At 26.2% G+C, this 9212-nt stretch overlaps 1 protein-coding gene across 3 annotated transcripts in view; it reads left to right on the forward strand.

The window, feature by feature from the left end:
• Positions 1-4041: 4041 nt before the first annotated feature.
• The window catches only part of LOC117175000 (E3 ubiquitin-protein ligase HECW2-like), a 45701-nt gene continuing 40530 nt past the window's right edge, over positions 4042-9212 (forward strand). Inside the window, exon 1 of one of the 3 annotated variants that reach the window (XM_033364491.1) lies at positions 4042-4184. The gene's annotated coding sequence lies outside the window, so the exon portion shown is untranslated. Of the gene's footprint in view, positions 4185-4286; positions 4501-9212 lie in introns of those variants that run through there. The other 2 variants (XM_033364490.1, XM_033364492.1) reach the window with 2 other exon arrangements.

Genomic DNA, 9212 nt, shown 5'->3' on the forward strand with positions numbered 1-9212 from the left:
GACCGGCAATCGTGCACCTTCGAGTTTTCAAATTCAGAAGAGGAGAAATGGGTGGCGCGCGCAACCCAGGCATTTATATCGTCTCCTACCATATTCACACGGCCATAGACGTGTCATAGTATTAGACCACGTCTCGTTTCAGATCTGGGATCACTGATAGTACAGTGTCATTTCGTTCGTTGTGTTTACGTATCACCATATTATTGTCTTTCTATATTATTTGTCAATCAACTGCTCGTTTGTCCTTTGAAATCAGAATGTCGCAGTCAGCATCATTTCCAGAAGCTTCCTTCAAAAATAATGAAGGAAGAACACTGAGTTGTTATCAGAGTATAAAAATGGTTAGGTTATGTCAATATTAAGTTATCTGCATATTATATATATATTTGTGTGTATATATGTATATACATAAATATGAAGGTCGATGCGTTTTCTCACATTGCACATACGCTAATAAATAAAATAATAATGTTTTAATGCTTTTGTTTCACAGGATATGCAAGAAATTCAGAAGCTCTTACAAGAGGTGGACATGAATTTACAAAAGATTCAAGAAAAAGCAATCCTCAATGCAAAACTCGTTAATGCAATTCAGAATTGCGAAACTACTAATAGCAGCAGTACTCTAGATTGATAGATTGTGTTGATATTCCGTATCAGTATGAAATACCAGAAAAGTATTACAATATTGTATGCACTATTTCATACATCCACTGTGAGAAATATATTTTCTTATTACATTCGTACCAATTCTTTTTTTATTATAGACGACACCCCTTATTTCAATAGTCCTTTCATTCAAGAGCGGAAGCTTAGGCGCCGCCATGGCACTTAGCGGGCATTTACAAATTTTGGTCATATTTTTGGTAAAATGTACACTCGTACCTAATTTTAATGTAAAAGTGAATGAAAATGATGAGCCAGGTGCTGAACTATTGCATAAAAAGGTGAAAAAAATACGATTTTTCAGTTAAAATGAAGTTCAAAATGCAGAAAACGATGTACTAAAAGAAAACAGCAGCAACTTATTGACCGGTATGTGGAATGCAGGTTATGTTTACACTGCGTATAGTGTAAGGTTTCAACATAGTGTTGAAATTCACCTAGCTTTCAAATTACTGAAATAAATGCAAATGCAATTTTTTTAGTTTGAACATTTGTGTCTGAAAATTCGTACAATAAAAGAAATATGAATAGAAAATGGTGAAAAAATTGTTTGTAGTAAATATGTGAAACTGAAAGAAGTGAAAATATTTTTTTATTCATATTTTTATATAGTGCTTTTTAAATCAAGGTGACCGCTTGACAGGAAAGGTAGGAATTCTTCGTAACTGACGAGAAATATGTCAGCAAATTCATTTTTTGACTGGGAATTTTACAAATTTTTAGGAAAAAAATACATCTAATCACTTAAAATATTACGAATGTCGTATCACACGATAATTTACAATAAGCTCAATTAAGAATTTTTAGAAGTGTTTATTATTATTATTATATAATATTATATAATAATTTATTTTCAAGCGTGAATTTGCAATGAAAGAATTTTAAAATGCAGGTTTGGAAGACTTGAAAGAATAAATAACCCATAGGGGTTGAATTTGAACATTTTTGATAAAAAAACGTGTTGAGTTGAAAAACTGTAATTAATGTCATAACTTTTTTTTCAATAAACTGCAGTTCGAGTATAAATAATAGAAAAATACTTCCTTTGGAAAGACAATTTTAATCTCATGCACGCAATTAAAGAAGGTACATGCAGATTTTAATTGTCAATATTGAACTATTTCTATGAGAGAACTTTAGTATTTAAAGAACTTTAAACATATGATTAAACCTTCATAAACTATTTTTAATGAAAATAAGTTAAAATTAATAGAATGCAATAAGCAAATGTAAGTATCCTTGTTTACATCCTTCATATACTTGAAAAATACTCGTCTCTCCGCGCATATTACCTCACACACATATTACTTTTACTGCATTTGGCGCAATTTTTAATATGCTTTTTAAGTGAACCATCGGGAATGCCACCCTTTCGATATATTAAACAGGTTTTTAGAAATATAATAAAATAATAAGTACATTCCAAGTAGGACTTAGACGTCTGTCACTTTTGCACTTTCCAAAACAACACCTCATGTACGCACCAACCTTTTTTCTTTTCAATGGATTTTCTCCTGGTCTATTAGAAATTTCTTTTTTCGGAATTTTTTTGACTTCCAATTGTTCGAAATACTTTTTTTTCATCAACAAAATTGTTAAATTTTTAACCGAAAAAATATAGTATTTCTAGTATAAATGACCATTACTTTAAATATTTTAATTTTTTTTCTTTTTAAACTAAATGACTTCTGCACTTTTACTTTGGTTCATAAATAAAGTAAAAAACTTGTATTACTTATTCAGAAAAAAATTGTATTTTCATATATTACGAATAGAAAGAGAGCACAAATCGAGAAAGTGGTCCTGTCTTCTAAGAATAGTAATTGGTTCTATTCATCTTCTATTTGCTTTCATTAGAAAAAGATCAACTGATCAATCACCAATCATCATTTTAAGAAAAGGACATGTCTACTTTCTCGATTTGTTCTCTGTTTCTATTCCCTGGTCCACTTCCGACAGCCGTATCCAGCGTCCAGTACTATATGTCGATGGTAATTCTGCATACACTAATGGTAAAAAATAATGTTTTCCACGTCATTGTAAATAAAGTTTTTTCACATGCATTTAAGGTAAATGTCCCATTTTGGGCGAGTGACTCAGTTTGTAAGAATGCTCACATACTGTAGGTAAATCCGAGGTAATCTTGAAGTGTACGACACTAGTAATAGTTTATTCACATTCTAGAATTGATTTAAGATATTTTTGATATAGGATTTATAGTCATTTTATTCCGTATTCGTGTTCTTTAAAAGTTATATAGTAACGCGTGTCGCCATCCGTGGCAGATCGAGCATAACATTATTCTCGGCTTGTTAGTTCGCAAGATGACAGGCTGCGTAGTTTTTCGTTATAACAGTGCTCCGAAATTTGTGTGGCGCGAATGTTTTGATTGAAAAGTAAGTATTAATCCTAAGCTTGACGAATGTGTTCTTCAATATTAATAAAAACTAATTGATAATTCGGATATTTCCTTCCGCCTTAATACGGACGGAAAAAAACGGCTGGAGGAATTTGTGCGAGTCTTTACAAACAGCACGGCTGCATAAAAATTAGGAGTTTTTTAAAGATAACAAGCACACTATTTCAATTCTGAAAGCTTTCTCCTGTTATGATGCCTGTTTTTGTTATACATTTGTATTGATTAATTGATAAAAATGTACGGGAAACGATTACAACGACAATGAGATAGCAAATTTAAAATGCAAACGAGAAAAATATTCTTTTTCTATTAATTACGTGATTTATTACGCGTATAGATTTTTACGTGAAAATGGTGAAATTCCTAGTGGCAAATTAAATTGGGAGTCAGTTTTTATCAATGACTATATCCGTCTACTGTATGAAATATAACATAGCGTCATTCGCCCAAATTTGGACACTTGATTCGTCCAAACTGGGTCAGAGGAAAAATTTAATCGGCCAAATAGGTTCATCGGTGAAGCATGAAATATTCTTTATTATTCAGTAAAAATGGTTATTTTATATCGATAAGCAGACAAAGTATTAATGAAAAATGTTCAAACTGTGCAGTATTAGAAACTTTTATCGAATCATACGATTTAAAATACTTTTACAAGGAAAATACGCCAAAAAAATCCTTACATTCGCCCAAATTGGGACATTTAGCTTAGTATTATTTGCCCCTCAGTGTACAGACATTTTGGATATCTCCCACCTAAGCTGAGATACCTAATCATTGAAACTGGGATCTCTGCTTGAAAACTTTGAATTTCGCGGCTGACCAGTAACACCAATGTTCGCCAATAAAAGTTTCTATATGACTAGTAGTATTTTTACAACTCTAGTTACTAACTAGCAGGTCCCTATACATCTGCTATGATATGAATATTACTTTTTCTGTCAAATCGAATCGGATAGAGTTTGAGTTTGCGTGTAATTTATATGATTTATCAAGAAGAAAAGTCAAGAAGATCAATTAAAAATGGAAGCCCGTGACATTGAGGATCTGACAGTTCCCGGAAATTCCCACGAATTATAATAATACATCGTGAGCCAAGGTAAATAATTACCAAAAACGCCCTTGACAATCCCAATTAAACGTATATATATCTACATGTAATTATCAGTCGTTCTTCATGAAGATACTTTGGATGTGCTTCTAAATATTTTTGTAAAATATATTATAAACCGAGGACTTTCTTTCTTGAGTTAGTGCACTTTAATATTTGACTTTTGAATCGGCGCACGATTTAGTCATAATTGTTTGATTGTTTTAATTTTTCCTGATTTTATTTGCCGACAAAGCTAATTTAAATTGACCTTTATTTTCACTGAATCTCAACAAGCTTCTAACAAATGTATCAAAGTACACAGGTATGATTTCCAATATTTTTTCTGCATGAAAATTCGTTTTTGACACTAAGGCTGTTGAAAATTAATTGAAAATTTATCTCTGATTGAAAATGTAACTAAATAATTTTTTGAAAATATGTTTTCTTTTTGGCTAAGAATTAATTTTTAAACTAAAAGTGTAAATAGTTTATTTTTTGATGAAAGTTGATCTTTTTTAAATTGAAAATTCATGTATTTTGTCGATAATTCTTATTTCTTGGTACAAACTTAATATTTTTAGTTGAAAATGCTAATGTTTAGTTGAAAATGTATCTTTTCTGGTTGAAAATTGATATTTTTAATTAAAGAATGTTTTTATTTGAACATTTAACTACTTTGTTGAAAATTCATCTACTGTATTGGAAATAATTTTTGGTTGAAAATGCTAATGTTTAGTTGAAAATGAATCTTTTCTGGTTAAAAATTGATCTTTTACCTTATAAAATTTAACCATTTTGTTGAAAATTATCGTATTTTATTGAAAATTTTTTTTTTTTTTGGTAAAAATTTAATCTTTTTAGTTGGAAATGAATCTTTTTTGGTTAAAAATTGATATTTTTTGGTAGAAAATTAATCTTTTTGGTTACAAAGGCAACTTATTTGGCTAAAAAGAATTATTTTTTGGTGGTAAATTGATTTTTTTTTAATTTAGCAATTCAAGTATTTGGTTAAACTCTACTTATTCCATTTATTGTTAAAAATTGATATTTTTAATTGAAAATTGATTTTTTCAACTATTCCTTTTTTTGTAGAAGATTAACCTTGTTGATTGAAAACGCACCTGTTTGATTGAAAAGGAATCATTTTTTTGCTTGAAAATTTATATTGTTAATTGAAAATTGATCTTTCTTTTTTTTAAATTAAACCATCTTGTTAAAAATTCATAAGTTTTGTTGAAAATTGATATTTGAATTAAAAAATCATTTTTTAAACTAGAAAATTCGTCCTTTTTGGTTATAAATGCAACTGTTTGCATGAAAATTGACCTCTCTTTGTTTTTTTAATTTAACTACTTTGTTAAAAAATCATGTTTTTCATTGAAAATTGATATTTTTTATTGAAAATGAATTTTTTTAATTAAAAACTTTTTCTTTTTTTTGTAGGAAATAAATATTTTTGTTTGAAAATGTAACTGTTTGGTTAAAAATTGTTATTTTTAATTGAATATTTAACCATTTTGTTAAAATTATAGTATTCATTAAAAATTCGTCTTTTTTGTTTTAAAGAATTCATTTTTTTACTAAAAATGTTACTATTCCTTTTTTTTTGTAGAGAACTAATCTTTCTGCTTGAAAATGAATTTTTGTTGTTGAAAATTGATATTTTAATTAAAAATTGATCCTATTTGAAAGTTTGACTATGTTGCTGAAAATTTTAGGTTGAAAATGGATATTTTTAATTGAAAATTGATCTCTCTTATTTGAAAATTTAACTAGTTTGTCGCAAATTCATTCAAAAAATTATATTTTCTATTTGAATATTTAACTACTTTGAAAATTGGTTTTCTTTAAATTTAATTATTCAATTATTTGGTTAAAAATTTCTCTATTTTTGGTTGAGAGTTCGGTTTTTTCACTAAAACTGCAACTATTCCATTGTTGGTTAAAAATTGATATTTTTAATTAAAATCGATATTTTTTATTTGAAATGTAACTATTTTATTGAAAATTAGTCTTTTCTGGTAGAATATTAATATTTTTGGTTTGCAAATGAAACTGGTTAAAAATTCATCTTTTTTGGTTGAAAATTATTTTTTTATCTAAAAATGTATGTGTAAAATTTAAACAATGTAATGTAAATGTAAAATAACTATTCCATTTGTATTTGAAAATTAATACTTTAAATTAAAAATTGATTTTTTTTCTTGCAAACTAATCTCTTTGTTGAAAATGCATATTTTCTGGTAGAAATTTTTTGTTGTTGATAATTCATCCTTTTTGGGTAAAAAAGCAACTGTTTTATTGAAAAATAATCTTTTTGTTTGGGAATTTATTTTGTTCAACTGAAAATATACAATAATACAATAATAAATAAATATGTATTTGGTTCAATGTTGATCTCTAGTTGAAAATTCGTTTTTTTAAACATTCATAATTTTATTTAGACAACCATCTCTTTAATTAAAAACTTAACTACACTGCCGTGCAAAAGTTTTTTATGACTAAATAAATTCTCTTAATTTTAATTAATTATTATAAGCCCAGAGTGAAGCCAATTTGTCTAGTTTTTAAGTAGATATTGCAAAAATAGTGTAAATTTCAAGGTTTTTCTTAATTTTCAATAACTTCCGAAATATTCAACATTTTTTAATGTTCTTGGGCTCATTTTGAAGCTTTTTTCACCGTATCAAAACAGCTTATGAGTATAAATCGTAAAAATTTTCTTTTAGAATTGCAAGAACTTGAAGTTGTAGCAGAAAATTTGGAAAAATTGCAATATTATTTTTGATAACAAAAATATTTTTGTAAAATATATGAAACATATAATCATGTAGTTAAACTTGTAAGTCAAAAATGGAACAGGTACATTTTTAGTTGACAAAAATTAATTTCAGAGCAAAAATATTAATTTTCAATAAAACACTTGCATTTTTACCCAAAAAGGATGAATTATCAAAAAAAAAAAAAAAAAAAATTTCTACCAGAAAATGCGGATTTTCAACAAAGTGTTTAGTTTTCAACAAGAAAAAAATCCATTTTTAATTTAAAGTATCAATTTTAAAACAGAAATGGAATAGTTATTTTACATTTACATTACATTCTTTAAATTTTACACCCACATTTTTAGATAAAAAAATAATTTTCAACAAAAAAAGATGAATTTTCAACCAGTTTCATGTTTAACCAAAAAGGATAAATTTGCAACCAAAAATACTAATATTCTACGAGATAAGACTAATTTTCAACAAAATAGTCACGATTTCAAATTAAAAAGATCAATTTTAATTTAAAACATCAATTTTTAACCAGCAATGGAATAGTCACAGTTTTAATGAAAAAACTGAATTCTCAACCAAAAATAGAGGAATTGTTAACCAAATAATTGAATTATGAAATTTATAAAAATCAATTTTCAAACGAAAAATAATGATTTACAACAAAAACATGTATTTTCGACAAAATAGTTCAAATTTAAAATAAAAAAATTGTTTTCAATTAAAAATATACATTTTCAACCCAAAAAGACGAATTTGCAACCAAATATTATGGTTTGCAACAAAATGGTTAAACTTAAAGAAAAAAAATGGATTTTACGATTAATAATATCAATTTCCTACCCAAAAATGATTTCCAATAAAATACAAGAATTTCCAACAAAGTAGTTAAATATTCAAATAGAACAAATAATTCTTCAATGAAGAATATCAATTTTCAACCAAAAATATTATTTTTCCACCACAAAAGAAGAATCTTCAACAAAATACACGAATTTGCGACAAAGTAGTAAAATTTTCAAATAAGAAAGGTCAATTTTCAATTAAAAATATCCATTTTCAACATAAAATTTTCAGCGAAATGGTCAAATTTTCAAAAAAGAAGATCAATTTTCAACAACAAAAATTCATTTTCAACCCGAAATTTTTTTTACCTCTTGTATAATTAAAATTAAGAGAATTTATTCAGTCATAGAAAAAGAGATAACCTAAAATTGCTCTTTTTTATTTGAAAATTTAACTGCTTGGTCGCAAATTCATTTATTTGATTAAAGATTCTTCTTTTGTGGCAGTAAAATAAAATTTCTGTTTAAAATTTTATATTCTTAATAGAAGAATTATTTTTTCTATTTAAATATTAAACTACTTTGTTGGAAATTCACGTATTTTATTGGAAATTATTTTTTTGGTAGAAAATTAATCTTTTTGGTTGAAAATGCTACTGTTTGTTGTTGAGAAATAATTTTTTTAACTAAAAATGTAAGTATTCCATTTTGGGTTGAAAATGTATATTTGTATATTTTTAATTGAAAATATTTCTTTTATTTGAAATTTTAACTATTTTGTCGAAAATACATGCTTTTTGTTGAAAATAATTATTTTTCGTTTGAAATTTTTTTTTAAATTTCATAATTCAACTATTTGGTTAAAAATTGTTTTTTTTTATTGAAAATTAATTTTTTCACTAAAATTGTAACTATTCCATTGTTTATTAAAAATTCTTATTTTAAATTAAAATTGATCTTTTTTATTGAAAATTGTAACTATTTTGTTGAAAATTAGTCTTTTTTGGTGGAAAAGTTTGTTTTTTTGGTTGAAAATTATTCCTTTTTGGAAAAAAATGCAACTGTTTGAAAATGAATCTTTTTCGGTTGAAATTTTTTTTTATCTAAAAAATGTGGGAGTAAAATCTAAAGAATTTAATGTAAATTTAAAATAATTCTTCCATTTGTAGTTGAAAATTGATATTCTAAATAAAAAATTTATTTTTGAAAACTAAACTGTTGAAAGTTCGTATTTCCTGGTAGAAAATTAATATAATTAATTTAAATTTAATTAATCTAAAATTTTCAGCAAAATAGGTATAATTAAGATCAAGAGAATTTATTCACTCATAAAAAAAGAGATGGCCTAAAACTTTTGCACGGCAGTGTATTCACCATTAAGGGCATGTGACACAGCTAAATACCTATATTACCGACGACAGTTTTTCAGTTCACTGAATGTTTTTTTGAACCTAAGAACTTTTTTTGTAAATAAA

This window comes from Belonocnema kinseyi, chromosome 6 (genome assembly GCF_010883055.1).
Source record: "Belonocnema kinseyi isolate 2016_QV_RU_SX_M_011 chromosome 6, B_treatae_v1, whole genome shotgun sequence".
Classification (NCBI taxonomy): domain Eukaryota; kingdom Metazoa; phylum Arthropoda; class Insecta; order Hymenoptera; family Cynipidae; genus Belonocnema; species Belonocnema kinseyi.